The sequence below is a fragment of the Carassius carassius genome, chromosome 19, assembly GCF_963082965.1.
Source record: "Carassius carassius chromosome 19, fCarCar2.1, whole genome shotgun sequence".
NCBI classification, from domain to species: Eukaryota; Metazoa; Chordata; class Actinopteri; order Cypriniformes; family Cyprinidae; genus Carassius; species Carassius carassius.
This window is the reverse complement of record NC_081773.1, coordinates 26,858,427-26,872,394: the sequence shown is the minus strand read 5'-3', so window position 1 is coordinate 26,872,394 and position 13,968 is coordinate 26,858,427. Positions and strand designations below refer to the sequence as shown.

Genomic DNA, 13,968 nt, shown 5'->3' with positions numbered 1-13,968 from the left:
GAATGAGAACTAAGAAATAAATGTTTGGCAAAATAAAGTGCAAGCCAAGACACATGACTGTGAATATGATGGACGGCAAAAATGGCTAATGAACTACTCATAATATTGCAACAGCGGCCAACAACATTACAGTACCGTGCAATAAAAGACTGCAAAACAACTTTGGATACATTTAATAATAATAATTTATATCATTATTTTTTAAGTTATATATTATATTAACTTAACTAAAATTGATTGCATAAATTTGGATACATATACTAATTTTAATAATACTACTAATATTAACAGTTATTTTGCACAATACAAGCAATAAATAATATTTGTATTTAATTTTAGCATTTTAAGCCTAATTGTTAAGCAGCTAAAAAAAGCATTAATAATTATAATAATAATAATAATAATAATAATAATACAAACTTGTTCCATAATAAAAAAATAAATTAACAAATAATTTAAGTATACTAATAATATTATAACAAATAATAATGCAATATTGGGTCATCATAACAGCTAGACATAATAATAAATAACAAATGCAGACATTTCCCCCTCTTCACTAATGGTTGATTCCTTTTGTGTAAGAAGTTATGAAATGGGTTATAAAATGCATGCTGGCTGTGCCCCAGCCCTTCTATGTGCAGCTGATGCGATTGGTGTACTTTCTTAAGGCCTTGTTCATGTTCTAAAAAGGAATTATGCAACCGTGGTTTCAGCATACAAACTTATTCAGCACGAGTAATCGCTGCAAACCTGCAGGTTCTGCACCGCCAGGTTTTGTGACCAGGAGATGGGGCGGCAATGATGTGCCCTCTGGAAAGCTTTCAGGATGTCCAAGCCATGTTAGCCTCGGTTTTATCACCAGGCCCATGACAAAAACCCTACATCCCGCTCCTCCATTTCCATTGGCCATGTTGCTGCCCAATTAGTCATTCTAAAGAAGCACCCAACCCCCCGCCTCTAACCGAAGGGCCAATACTTCCAGTCCAATAAATCTACTCTTAAAACTTTACTCACAGCTTTAACACATCTTTGAGTCACACTTTCCAAATATTAACACAGAACAAAGCAAAAAAGATAGAAAAAAAAGAAAAGAAAACGCCAAAGTTAGGCTGATTTTAACAACAAAGGCAGAAACCACCAAACAAAATACTACAGCAAAGACCTGTTTGGTCATTTAAAGGCTTTGGTGTTCAGTCAAAATCAACCCAAAGAGAAACAAAAAAGGTCTTAAGAATGTGAAATTGTATTAAGTAGTATTAATTATAAATAATAGGGATGGGAATTTGTTATCGAGAACAGCAGTGCCACTGCAAAAAGAAAAAAACTGTCAATAACTGACTTTCAAAACTTACAAAGACTTATTTAAATGTCCATAAATGAAAATAAAAGGGTTAAATATGTTAGTTAAGTGTAATAAAAAAATATACAAACTTTAAAAAAAAAAAAAAATTTATAATTGGCCAATTTTTCTTTTTCCTTTTGTCAAACTAGTTTTAAAAAATGCCATTGGATTCTTGACTAGGGAGATTTAAAGCACAATCTCTCAAAATATGAAAACAAAAAGTAAACATTTTTCAAAAGCTTAGATAAACTAATCAATTCACACTAATTGCTAAGTTGGTACCACTAATTGCTGATGTTTGACCAAATCAAATTCGGTTTTTAGTGCTGGGCGGTAAACCGGTTCATACCGAAAACCGGTGTATATTTTCGTTACGATGCTAATTTTGAATATACCGCCATACCGGTGTATTTAATTACTCAGCGTTCGGAACGAACGTTATGCTTCGCCGTGGCCGCGAGACACTGTTTCAGACGGACCCTTTATAATGTCGCACTTCTAAGCAGCGACTGCGAGGCGTGGTGAGGGTACACAGCAGTGCTCTGGTGTTACATTATAACGCCTGTTTCACACAGTCCAGTCGTATTAACGGATTAGTATTAGTCGTATTAGTCTCGAGACTGTTTCTGTCTGTGGTGTTTTAATTTGAAATATTTTAACAAGTATATATATATATAATTTTTTTTTTTTTTTTTTTTACATGACATGAAATCAAAACAATGAACAAATGTTGTGTTTGTGGACTAAACATACACGGATCAGTAGCGGACTAGTATTGCACGGTGCACCGATACTTCAAAAGTATCGCGATTCTCGGAAATTAAAAATGTCACGATTCCTAAATTTATTAGTATCGATACTTCAAAGAATGACTGCGTTCCAGTTTTGTAAGAGACGTATTTCATGTTGGTGTGTGCAACGCACGCTTCCAGTGCCTCCCTATGGACTTCTGTGTTTCTTTCCTCAGGCAAGCAGCAAAAAAGCACTACAGCGAGATGGCTACATTAGTGGCTTTACTAAACTGATTTGGCTTTACTAAAATGTGCATGATCGCATTAAATAGTTTAAATAAGTTGTTCAGATGAACAAAGCACGAGGTTTTCTTGCATAATTAACATTTTAATTGTTTGGTCAGACGGTTCATATATAATATTCACATTAATCAGGGATTAAATGTGGAGTTATGTTCTGTATGCTAAATATGAAAACGAACGTATCTGCACAGCACCTATAACTGCGCTTTGTATCTGCTGATTGCTGATCGAGATTTACATGCTTGGCTCACTGACCGTGTATACTCATTCATTTAGTTCATAATGAGATGTATCAGTTCATTCAACTCATCCATGAATGAGAAGATCTCTCGATCTCGATCTGGGTTCACTCCATTCAACAAATCACATGCTCAGTCACATCTTGAGTAACTCTTTGACAGGATGAAACAGTTCACAGAGCAGTTCACGAGCTGCGCATGCGCTGCTAATAGCGCCGTGCTCGCGCGCTGCTGTGGAGAGAGGAACTTCAGTGAATGAGAAATATGAATCAGTGGATTACCTGAACGAGAACGATTCGTTCATGGACGAACAATCACTAGTGCAATTTCATATAGCCTATATTAAATATTTGTAATATATATTTTCATATTTTATTAGGTTCTTTGATAAGGTTACAATACGAAGGTCTAAGTAGAAATGTATCTTCCGTGATGTCCCAGATGCGCGGGTCGCGGTGGGTAAAGAAATGTTACTTTCTTTGCGGGCTGGGGCGGGCCAAATAATTTCATAAAAGCGGGACCCGCGGGTTGGAAGAGAACCCGACCCACGCGTCACTAGGCTGCATGTGCGAGCACAAGTGATACTGTGGCCACCGGTCCACGACTGGTAGAAAAAGATGACGCTCGCTGAGTTTTCTCCTCTGAAAGAAACGATTGCACAACTGACAGAATAAGTTACAATATCTGAGATATTGCTGCTAAATTTTATTTGCTTTTTTTTTTTACTTGAATGCCATTGCTTAAATTGATATTGTTTATCTTTTGACATTAAATCTTCTGAGTTCAGAAACATTGTTTAATATAATCGCTGTTCATATTTTTATTCAAAGTTCAGAATCAAGATAAATTTATTACTCTTATGTTTCTTATGATAACAGATAATGCTGCTAAATTTATTCTCTCTTTACCTTGAATTTCATTGCTCCAATTTATTTTTTATACTTTGATATTTCATATTTTGTTCAAATGTTTAATATATCTGCTGTTCATATGTTCATTTATGAGTGTGTTATATGATTAGAATGTTGTCTCGATTTTAAAATAAAGCACAGCAATGATATTTGAGAGTGTATTTTCCCTTTTCAGGAAAAGTATCGAAAAAATATCGAAATCGCAATTCTTGACTAGGTATCGGTTTCGAAACAATAATTTTGGTATCGTGACAACACTATAGCGGACTGCAAACACTTCCTGTGTCGAAGCACAATGAGTCCGTGCTGGGGACTGCATATGCACCGCAGGCAGATTATGCATATATAATATCCATTTTATGCAAGTGCTGTCGGGCTAAAATTTTCGCCAAAGGCGGCAACACGAGCAATTTGCTCCAGCACCTTAGCCGCAAGCACTTCTTGGAATATCAACCAGCAGAAAGTGCATTGTACACCTGATTATGCATATAAAAAAAAAACGTCATAAACCGGAAAACCGGTATAATAAAAAAATTTAAAAAACGGTATATACATTTTTGGTCAAACCGCCCAGCACTAATAAAACCATATCTTATGTCAATATCTTAGTAGCAATTTCGAAGTGATTTTTTTTTTTTTTATCCTACTACAGGTTTTTTTTTTTTTTTTTTTTAGTGCGCACTTCTGCACATCCATGTCAACAGATCAACTTCTTGCACACCTCAATATGGAAATCACAAAAAATATCTTTATCAGTATATTTCGAGATACATTTCAGAAATTTAACAAGTCCAGATGCAGTTTAGTTATGTTAACAATATATCAGAAACACAGGCTTAACTCAGTGTAGCCCTTTCTTCAGATTTCAGCTAAACTCCACTGTGGTTTGATTACTCCTCCAGATTCACCACTTGAAATATCATTATTTATTTGGAGTATTAATTATGCAAATATTATGAACACATGGCTCAAGACTGGGGTAGAGTAAGGACATGAATAGAGCTGCGGTTTTCATACTGTGACACACAAAGCTCCATTATTCATGTGCATCACACCATACAATAACTTACTGTATTTCCTGCTGCTGATGCTCATTATTCAGTCTTCCATCTGGACTAACTAGTAATCAGTGCTGTTAGTTTCCAACTGACTAACTGTCAAAGATATACAACAGGAATAGTCCAGAATATTGGGTACTTGCACACATGGCTGGGCGACAAACAAAAATTAATAAATATTGGTCATGAATAAGCAACATCATGAATATCACAGAGACTTAAAGGGCACTTATGTACAATCCACTTTTACATGGTGTTTTGGACATAAATGTGTGTCCGGCTGCACGGCTTGGTCAATTGATCCATGCCGATCAGTAGTAAAATTCAATTCAATACATTAATTTGAATATTAAAATTGGTAAGTTAGAACCGTTTCAAACTGTCATTTCAATTAATCGGAACTTTGATTTTATTTTTAATTTTTATGCAAATTAAGTGCTACAGTTCGAGAATTTTCCACATTTCATTTTGCATGTATGAAAATATTAATACATTATTCAAAATAATGAAACAAATAACAGAATTTATTTAAAAAAAAAAAAAAAAGAAATAAAAATTACATAAATATATAAATCATTATAATAAAACATATGATATGCACACAATAAAATGTAAATTAAAAAAAAAAAAAAATATTGATTTATATTTTCGACTAGATTTAAGATAATAAATTTTTAGTTCAGTCATTAAACATTTTCAATTTACTCAAAAGATGTTTGATTGAATGATGAATTATTGGTTTAAAATTGAGAACTAAAATAAACAAAAAGATCCAAGTAAAGATCCAAAAAAAAAAAAAAATGTATGTATATGTATATTTATTTATTTATTTATTTATTAGGGCTGGATGATTAATCGAAACCGAAATTCAGAACCTCTAACCGACTTAATTTTCCCATGTCAGTTATTTCGGTTTTTTAATCCTGTTAATACTTCCCCCTAAAAAACATACTACCGCGTGTGTAGCCACATGACTCCGCTCTCCAGTCAGTGGCATAAAAGCAAAACACGGAGGTGAACGCCGGTTCAACACATAGTGATGGCGCACGAGCGGTGAGCCTTGTTTCTTCACTAAACTTTGTCAGTTGTATTTGTTTTATGGTTTGGATGTTCAAGCGATTAGACGGTCGGGTGTGTATTATTATTTCGAGCTCCCATGTTCGCGCAGCTGCATTGTGGCACGAACACTCATATAAACAGCTGTGAAGATCGCGCGCACAGAGGAACGCAAAAACTAGTTGTCAGCGTTGTTCTGTGATTTATTACTAAAGTAGCTTAGAATCTCAAAACTTATTATAGCATATTTTTCTACTTTTGAAGGCTATTTACAACCCACAGCTTCACAATAATATAGGACTAATTCACACAGGCAATCACTGGAACTGGTACTTGTGCCAATTTATCTTTATCTGATCTTTATTTATCTCTTACACAGAGCAATAATCTATAAGAAATGTTACGAACATAGATAAAATAACTGCTGATAGTGAGCTATGATGTCAGATCGCGCTTTCAATAGGAAAAACTATCCCACCTTTAATAGTCGATCTCAACCGTCTGGCTGAGGCCAGTCTAAAAAGACGCTCAGGACAGTTGACAGAACGCTGCTGCGTGTCATTCAAACACAAGACGCGGAAAAGCTGAACTGAGCAGCTGGTTACTCGCGCTGTGCTCGGTGCGCACGCGAGGAGAGAGAGCCGCGTCTCACAGACAGTAACACTGAACAGACCTCTCCGTTGCGGAATTTGCTAATGCAACCTTTTCACACCACAGACTGAACACAATTAACCATTGATTGGTAATTGGCCAACAAAGTATTGACTGTTGTATGAAGTTTTGTTTGATAGAAAGATATGTAATGGATTACAATCAAAGTTATCTGAAATTATCAAGATGAATTTGTTCTGACAGTTTAACTCAGTTCTTGTCATATTTTATTACCATTTTCTAAACTTTAGCAAATAAACTGATAATGTGAGAAATGTTGAAGGTGTTTGACTGTATGTTTAAATTTTGGTTTGACTGTATGTTTAATTTTTACAGTGCTAATTTACATTTAATTATTCGGTTTCTGTACCTGGACACTTACAAACTTGAAAAAACAAACACTGTGTAAATAGCACAAACAAATAATATATATATATATGTGTGTGTGTGTGTGTGTGTGTGTGTGTGTGTGTGTGTGTATGTGTGTATCCTCCATATTTATTAAGCCCAATGATCAAGTGGAAGTCAATTGACTCGAGATGGAATTTAATCTGACACATCTGCCACTACAAAGTGCCACAGAGAAGAACAAACATACAGCTAAGCCTAACCTTCAACTCTGAAATTGACATCAAATGAGACACCCAATACTCAATGGCACTTTTTGTGTGCCCTGTGGACAAACTCATCTCAGTCTGACTAATACTGACGCAGCACAGGAATCTCTCCACATCACAGTAAATGAGCTGGTCGAAACCGTATTAACTGATGCACTGCTCAAGTAGACAAATGCCATGACCCTAGGGCTGGGTGATATGACCAAAAAAAATCATCACATAAATTTCTTTTTTATATCAGTCGATATCGATAATTATCAGGATAAGTGCCAAATCTTTATTTCTTTCAAGCTTAAAGCCAGATTTTTTTCTCCAAAGTGAAAATTGTAGAAACCAAATATCACATGCAGAAACTGTGTTGCCAAATGTACAAATAATTATAGTATTTGTACGATCATTATGACCTCTGTGTAAGATACGAGGTACGAGGAATAATGTTTAAAAAAAAAAACAATGTATGATAATTTCAGAATTTTCAAATAATGGTCATTGTAATCATAGGGCTTCTATACTTATACATGAAATTGGTTCATTACAGACACTCTAAACAGGGACGTGCCCTCTTTTTAAGCCATCGAGCACTATGTTGCAGTCCATGAGGGCATCAAATCTGTAATGCAAAAGAACCCTCTCAACATCTGGCAACACAGGCTTCTGATGACAGCGCCTCAGTGGTGGAGTTTGGTCCTTCCATACTGTTTACCGCACCTCAACAGCTGTCTACACTGGACACAACAAAGCGACCTTAAAAAAATAATCATAAATCGAATGTGGCAGCAGTTTACTGTCAGGGATTTGTCGTGTCGTGCCACGGTGCATCCAGCATAGACCGCATCACTGATTAAAATGAGTTCTATAGTAGGCTATTTTGCCTTGCCACGCCGCTTGCATCCAGAACTTATTGTAATGGGTTCTATAGTATTTTGTCGTGCCGCTCGCGTCTGGTGTAGCCACAGTGTAAGTTAGCCTAAACTAGTTATTTATCTATTGCGGTAATTTACATGTTATGTAAAAAGTTGTTGTTTAAGATATAAATAGCTGTATTCTCTACTTTTGACTTGTGTATGATAACTTTCTTCCAAATATGATCATTTTGAGCTTCTGGTACAATCCTTGGACATCTCCAATCTGGCAACACTTGTGAGTAAATCTCTCTAGTGAGCAGCTCGTACCGTGTCGCTGTCTGAACTTTAATACTGATAAACAGTTTGTGTGGCACACTTAGTGCTTAGGGCTGTATGATAAATTGCATGCTTTTGTTATGCGCATCTCATCAGTAAAGCCGGTTCTGTGATTAGTAGCAAATTTCCATCACGCTCGTTCAGATGGAGTGGCATTTACTACACAGAGCCGTTGTTCACTGACAAGCTACGAAATATCACATACATACATACATACATATAAATATAATTAATCGTCCAGCCCTAATAACGCTCCTTTGTTCTGCTTTTGGTGCATTACCATTGTATTGCGCATTTATCGAACTCTTCACATACTTTTACAGAGGAAAATTATATTGCGATAATTATCGTAATCTTTTTTTCACCCAGCCCTACATGACCCAAAAACAAGCTGCTAACAAGGATGCAGTGATGCCATGTGATGGATTACACACTTCTTAAACAACCAGGGTGGATGACTGGCCAAATATTAGCAGCTGAGTTTGGGTGTCAGCGACATCGTCAGAGAAACGTTATAATGTATAAATCCTCAAACAACATGTACGTAATTCAGTTTAACATCAAAATAAGAACAGCTAGTCAAATACCAATGCTCTCAAACTTCATTTCCACATAATCTGTTCATAATGTCTTTCCACATCTGATTAGTGCAGCGGAGTCATTATTAGGAGCTTTGAGTCTTCAGGGTATAGGCTTGAAAAAAATACAGATTAACTGAATTGCATCAATAGGTTCTTGTTTTACTTGATAGACTTCAATTCTTTAGATATATATGGCGATGTTGACATTTACACTAGTTTACATTTTAAGAGGGAGAACATTAGGTGAATAAATTACTCAACACAAATCTGACCTAAAAACACGGCCTCCGTGTGCATCACTCCATGTTCAATCATATCAAATCAATCATAATAAAATTTCTTCACAAGTATTAATTGATTCTTATTAAATGTCCAATACAGTTTCTGAATGTTATTCACGATTTTGTAGTATTGCCTTTAAATTTTTGCATTTGTATGAATAATTCCATTTCACTTTAGTTAGCAAAAGTTAGAATAAACTTAAATTCTCTGCACTTCAGAACACAGCTAATACTCATGAATGTATTGGATAATTGAAGGAAAGCATAATATTATGCAACTATGCATTACTTTACGGTGAGCTTATGACCTACCAATACATTCTGCCTCAAGAACAAATCATGCAACCAAATAAAGTATAGTTAGTTACAAACTAACTAGTAGTTCAGCTAATGTAGACTGTTCCAATTTAAATTACAAACGGCTCCTGCGATACCTGAACTTTACAAGCACTACTGTTATAAATGAGAGATATAGGAGCATTATAAGAAACCTGTTGTCTTTGGCGATTCGCTTAGTGCCCTTAGTGAAAAGACGTGACCAAAGTCGGAAAAAAATACAACAAACATTTAAGGTTAGGCAAGTACATAAAACAGGCAAAATGTCAGAGAAGAGAAGGCAAAGCACCTATGATATCAGGTGCACTCACCGTCAGCCTGAATGCACTGAACTGGTAAAAATGGACAGCCAAACAACATTATATGGTAACACAATATATTAGTTTTACCATGTTGTAGTAGCCTTTACATCTTTAATGAATGCACAGAGCCGCTTTGACGTTTTGATAACTCATGTGTTACATTGTAGTCAGCTGCAAATATGTCTTGACCCCAAAAAAAAATTCTAACAAAAGGTTTCTCAGTGGTTTACAGTAGTATCAAATGTACTTAAAAACATACTAAAAGTTTACCAAAGTTTGACTCCAAGAAATGCACCGTTTTCAAAATGGCAGCCGCCAGGTCCTTAAAATGACCATTACTCCTTTGTATTCCTCCTAGACCAGAAATATTGGTGCCTGATACAGGTTTTGGCCATGTAATATTCTAATTAGCATATTTGCATGATAGATAAGTGATTACAAGTCCAGTTATATATTAAAGTAGTTGGTTACAAGCATATTTATGGTAAAAAATATGTACAGTTTCCCTTAAGTACATGTAAAAAAATAAAAATAGAATATCATGGAAAAGTTCTTTATTTTTTTGTAATTTAATTTTAAAAAAGCAAACTTTTTATATTCTAGATTCATTGCACACAAACTGAAATATTTAAAGAGTTTTTTGTTTGAGTTCTGATGGTTACGACTTACAGCTTCAGTATCTCAAAAAATTTGAAATATTTTCTCAAAGATAAATCAAAAAAAGATTTACAAATCAGAAATGTTCAAGATCTCCAAAGTAGGTTTAATTATGCACTGAATACTTGCTTGGGGCTCCTTTTGCACTTACTGTCTGTAGCACTGCAGGTTGCTTTGATGGGGCCTTCAGCTCATCTGTATTGTTTCTCAGATGTTACTTATCTTCCTCTTCACAATACCCCATAGATTCTCTGTGAGATTCAGGTCAGGTGAGTTGGCTGGCCAATCAAGCACAGTAATATCATGGTCAGCAAATCACTTGGAAGTGGTTTTGGCACTGTGGGTAGCTTGTCAGGGTTTTGCACTGTCACTTTGTTTTATGTTTTGTTTCTTGTGTCTAGTGTCAGCACATGCCCTTGTTAATTGTTTTCTCAGCCATATGCTCCTTTAGCCCCTCCTCCTTGTTTCCTTTTTACCACACCCTCTTGTTAGCCTGGTTAGTCTTATTGTGCTCACCTGTCCCTCATGCATTTTCCTCCCTACTTATAGTGCACCTTACCCTTTTGTGTTAGCTGGTTCATGGTCATTCTCACCCCCTCTGTCTGTGGATGAATATGTGTCTCCTTGTCTGGTTGGTCTTGTGCCCTTGTAGTCCTATGTTTCTGTCTTGCTCCTTATTTTAGTAATTTGTTTGTTCTTGCTTTTGGCTTTTATTTGTAATATTTATTTAGTTTTTCTAGTCTTGATTCTTGGTTTTGTTTGATGTGCCTTGTGTGGTCTTCTCCATCAGCCTGGTTTTGGCAAGTATTCTGCCAGTTGTTTCCTGAAGCTTTCACAGTGGCCTCCTCTAGCTGTTCCTGTTTACTGTTTTCCTGTTGTGGTATCTATTGTTCACTTCACTACCCTCTTGTATCAGTCTGTTTTGTGAATAAAACCTTATTACCTCACACTGCAATTGGGTCCTCCCTCCTAGATCCCTGACATAGATGCTAAATTCCTGCTGTAAAATTAAATCTGCATCTCCATTAAGCTTGTCAGTAGATGGAAGCATAAAGTGCTACAAAATCATCCTGGTAGATGGCTGCATTGACTTTGGACTTGATAAAACATAATGAACCAACACCAGCAGATGTCACGGCACTCAAATCATCACTGACTTCAGAAACTTCACACTGGACTTCGGATTCTGTGCCTCTCCAGTCTTCCTCCAGACCTTGATTTCCAAATTAAATGCAAAATTTACTTTCATCTGAAAAGAGGGCGGTGAACCACGGAGGAACAGTCCAGTTCTTTTCCTCCTTAACCCAGGTGAAATGCTTCTGATGTTTTTTTTTTCTGGTTTAGGAGTGGCTTGGTTTTAGGAATGTGACCGCTGTAGCCATTTTCTTTATCGTGATGCGTGATGACTCTTGATGCACTGACTCTGGCTTCAGTCCACTCCTTGTGAAGCTCTCCCAAGTTCTTGAATCTGCTTTTCCTGACAATCTTCCCAAGGCTGAAGTCATCCCTGTTGCTTGTGCACCTTTTCCTACCACACTTTTTTTTCCTTCCAGTCAACTTTCTATAAATATATTTTAATACAGCACTCTGTGAACAGCTAGTCCTTTCAGCAATGACCTTCTGAGGCTGACCCTCCTTGTGGGGGATGTTGATGATTGTCTTCTGGACAACCGTCAAGTCAGTAGTCTTTCCTATAATTGTGGTTGCCTGTTCTAAACTAGCCCAGGAGGTACCCAGTATTTATACTCCTAATTAATAAAACTAATCAAGCTCAAAATGGAATATTCAAATTTTTTTAGATAAAAAAAATCTGTATTTTCCTAAGCTGTAAGTCGTAACAAACAGAATTAAAACAAAAAAACTCTTGAAATATTTCTGTTTGTGTGCAATGAATCTAGAATATACAAAGGTTTACTTTTTTGAATTAAATTACAAAAAATAAAGAACTTTTTTTAAGTAGTCAAGGATGAATTTTGTTTGAGAAAAATACTGTGCTGCCAACAATATTACAATGAGTCAGGCAATATCAAATGCCAGTATTCTCTTCCACCATCTTCTGAACTGCTGAAAATTGTGAGTTTAGTTTTGTTGGGTTTAGTATAATGCCACGTTTATACTCAAAAACATCTATAGTGGATGCATTACATGTATTACCTTATTCAAATTGAAATGAGTGACCATTTTAGAGGTTTCACACAAAGGCCTCTGTTCGGGCTAATACAGGGTTGTTTATGATCAAAGTTATACAACTCCAAATTAAGTTACTTTTGGGTACAATAACTTTTACATCAATGTTAAGTCTGTGTTTTACCAAAAAAACAGGTACGGAGTAGCAGTTACATGACATAGGCTAAATTGTTTATATCTCCGTTTCACTCCAAACAAAGATAAAACCTTACAGTATTCTCACAAAATCATGTATTCCATAAGTAGCTATGTAATCATGTCAGTGCAATTTAGACAAGTCCAATGGATTCATAGACCGAGAAAACATGGGGTTAGACACCCAGATTACTTGACTAAGTCAAATAATGAACACCATCTTGAAAATTACACCTTTCTAGTGGTCAAACTTTGGTAAACTTTTAGTATGTTATTAAGGACATCTAATACTACAAAAAACAGCTGAGAAACCTTTTGTTAATATTTTTTAGGGTTAGGTGTTTTATTTTCATATATGCAGCCGCCTATTGGGAAAAAAAAAGTCAAACAATGACTAGGTAGATGATGAAATAATTATTGTAATGCAAAGGATATGCATAACGGTGCAAGGTGCGATTTGACTTGACCAAATTTAGACAGGTGAATGAATGGGTGATTTCTGACTTAGCCCTTCACACGAACACTTCACGACAGAAATATTTGGAAGTTGCAGTCAAAAATGCATTTGGCTGAAAACATCCAATTCCACCCGCGTTAGTCCGCACAGCCTGGTTAAACGCGGTTATTTCTCTATCCATAGTGCGCGTTTCCATTGTGGACTGTGGAGCTGCATTATGACATGCTCGCGTGCCCCGCTTCCGATCAGAGCTGCAGCGATGCGTCGCGTTCATTATTACAGTTTCACACTACAAGCGCGTTATAACGCACCTACCAACAGCGGGGGCGGGTTAACATCTACTGTAGAACAGTTCTGCTTTTACCCCTGTCAAATAACCAAACGAACAACTTGCGTCAGGCTCTGAGAAGCTTACATATATTTATTTAAAAAAAAAAAGGAAATCCGTTTGCGTTACATAAACACAGCGTGAACACGCGCAAAATATCCCGCGTCTAAAAATAAGACAAGAGTGAAGATACGTCAATACTCACGGGCGCGGATGCGGCTATCGGCACCTCAATACAGATTCAAAGCACCCCTGTCCACCATTGGAATAAAGTTGGGAGCCCAGCTCTAATCTCGATGATGTTCCCAGGAACGGAGTGGCTCTCTGTTTGATCACACGAGCGGCCTAGAATACTCTCGCGGGGTCGCTAGTCTTGCAGCGCGCAACGTGGTTAAAGAAGCACGTCGTGATTGGCTGAAGCAGTGCAGAGACCGCCCACTATCTGTCGTCAGGGCAGGAGGCTGAACCCAAACGACGATTTTGATTGGCGGAGGACACCAACGCGAAACAGATTGGCTGTAAACACAACGGATGATTACATTTGTAAGATAAAAATGCTAATTTGTTGTGTTTAATAAATTATATGTGTGAACGACAGAGTGATGATGATCA

The 13,968-nt window shown here is 36.5% G+C and overlaps 1 protein-coding gene across 4 annotated transcripts in view; it reads right to left on the bottom strand.

Moving 5' to 3' along the window:
• LOC132095495 (double-stranded RNA-specific editase 1-like) overlaps positions 1-13,732 on the bottom strand; it is a 188,359-nt gene extending 174,627 nt beyond the window's left edge. For all 4 annotated transcript variants that reach the window (XM_059500548.1, XM_059500547.1, XM_059500550.1 and 1 more), the window contains exon 1: positions 13,562-13,732. The gene's annotated coding sequence lies outside the window, so the exon portion shown is untranslated. The remainder of the gene's footprint in view (positions 1-13,561) is intronic.
• Between the last annotated feature and the right edge of the window lie 236 nt (positions 13,733-13,968).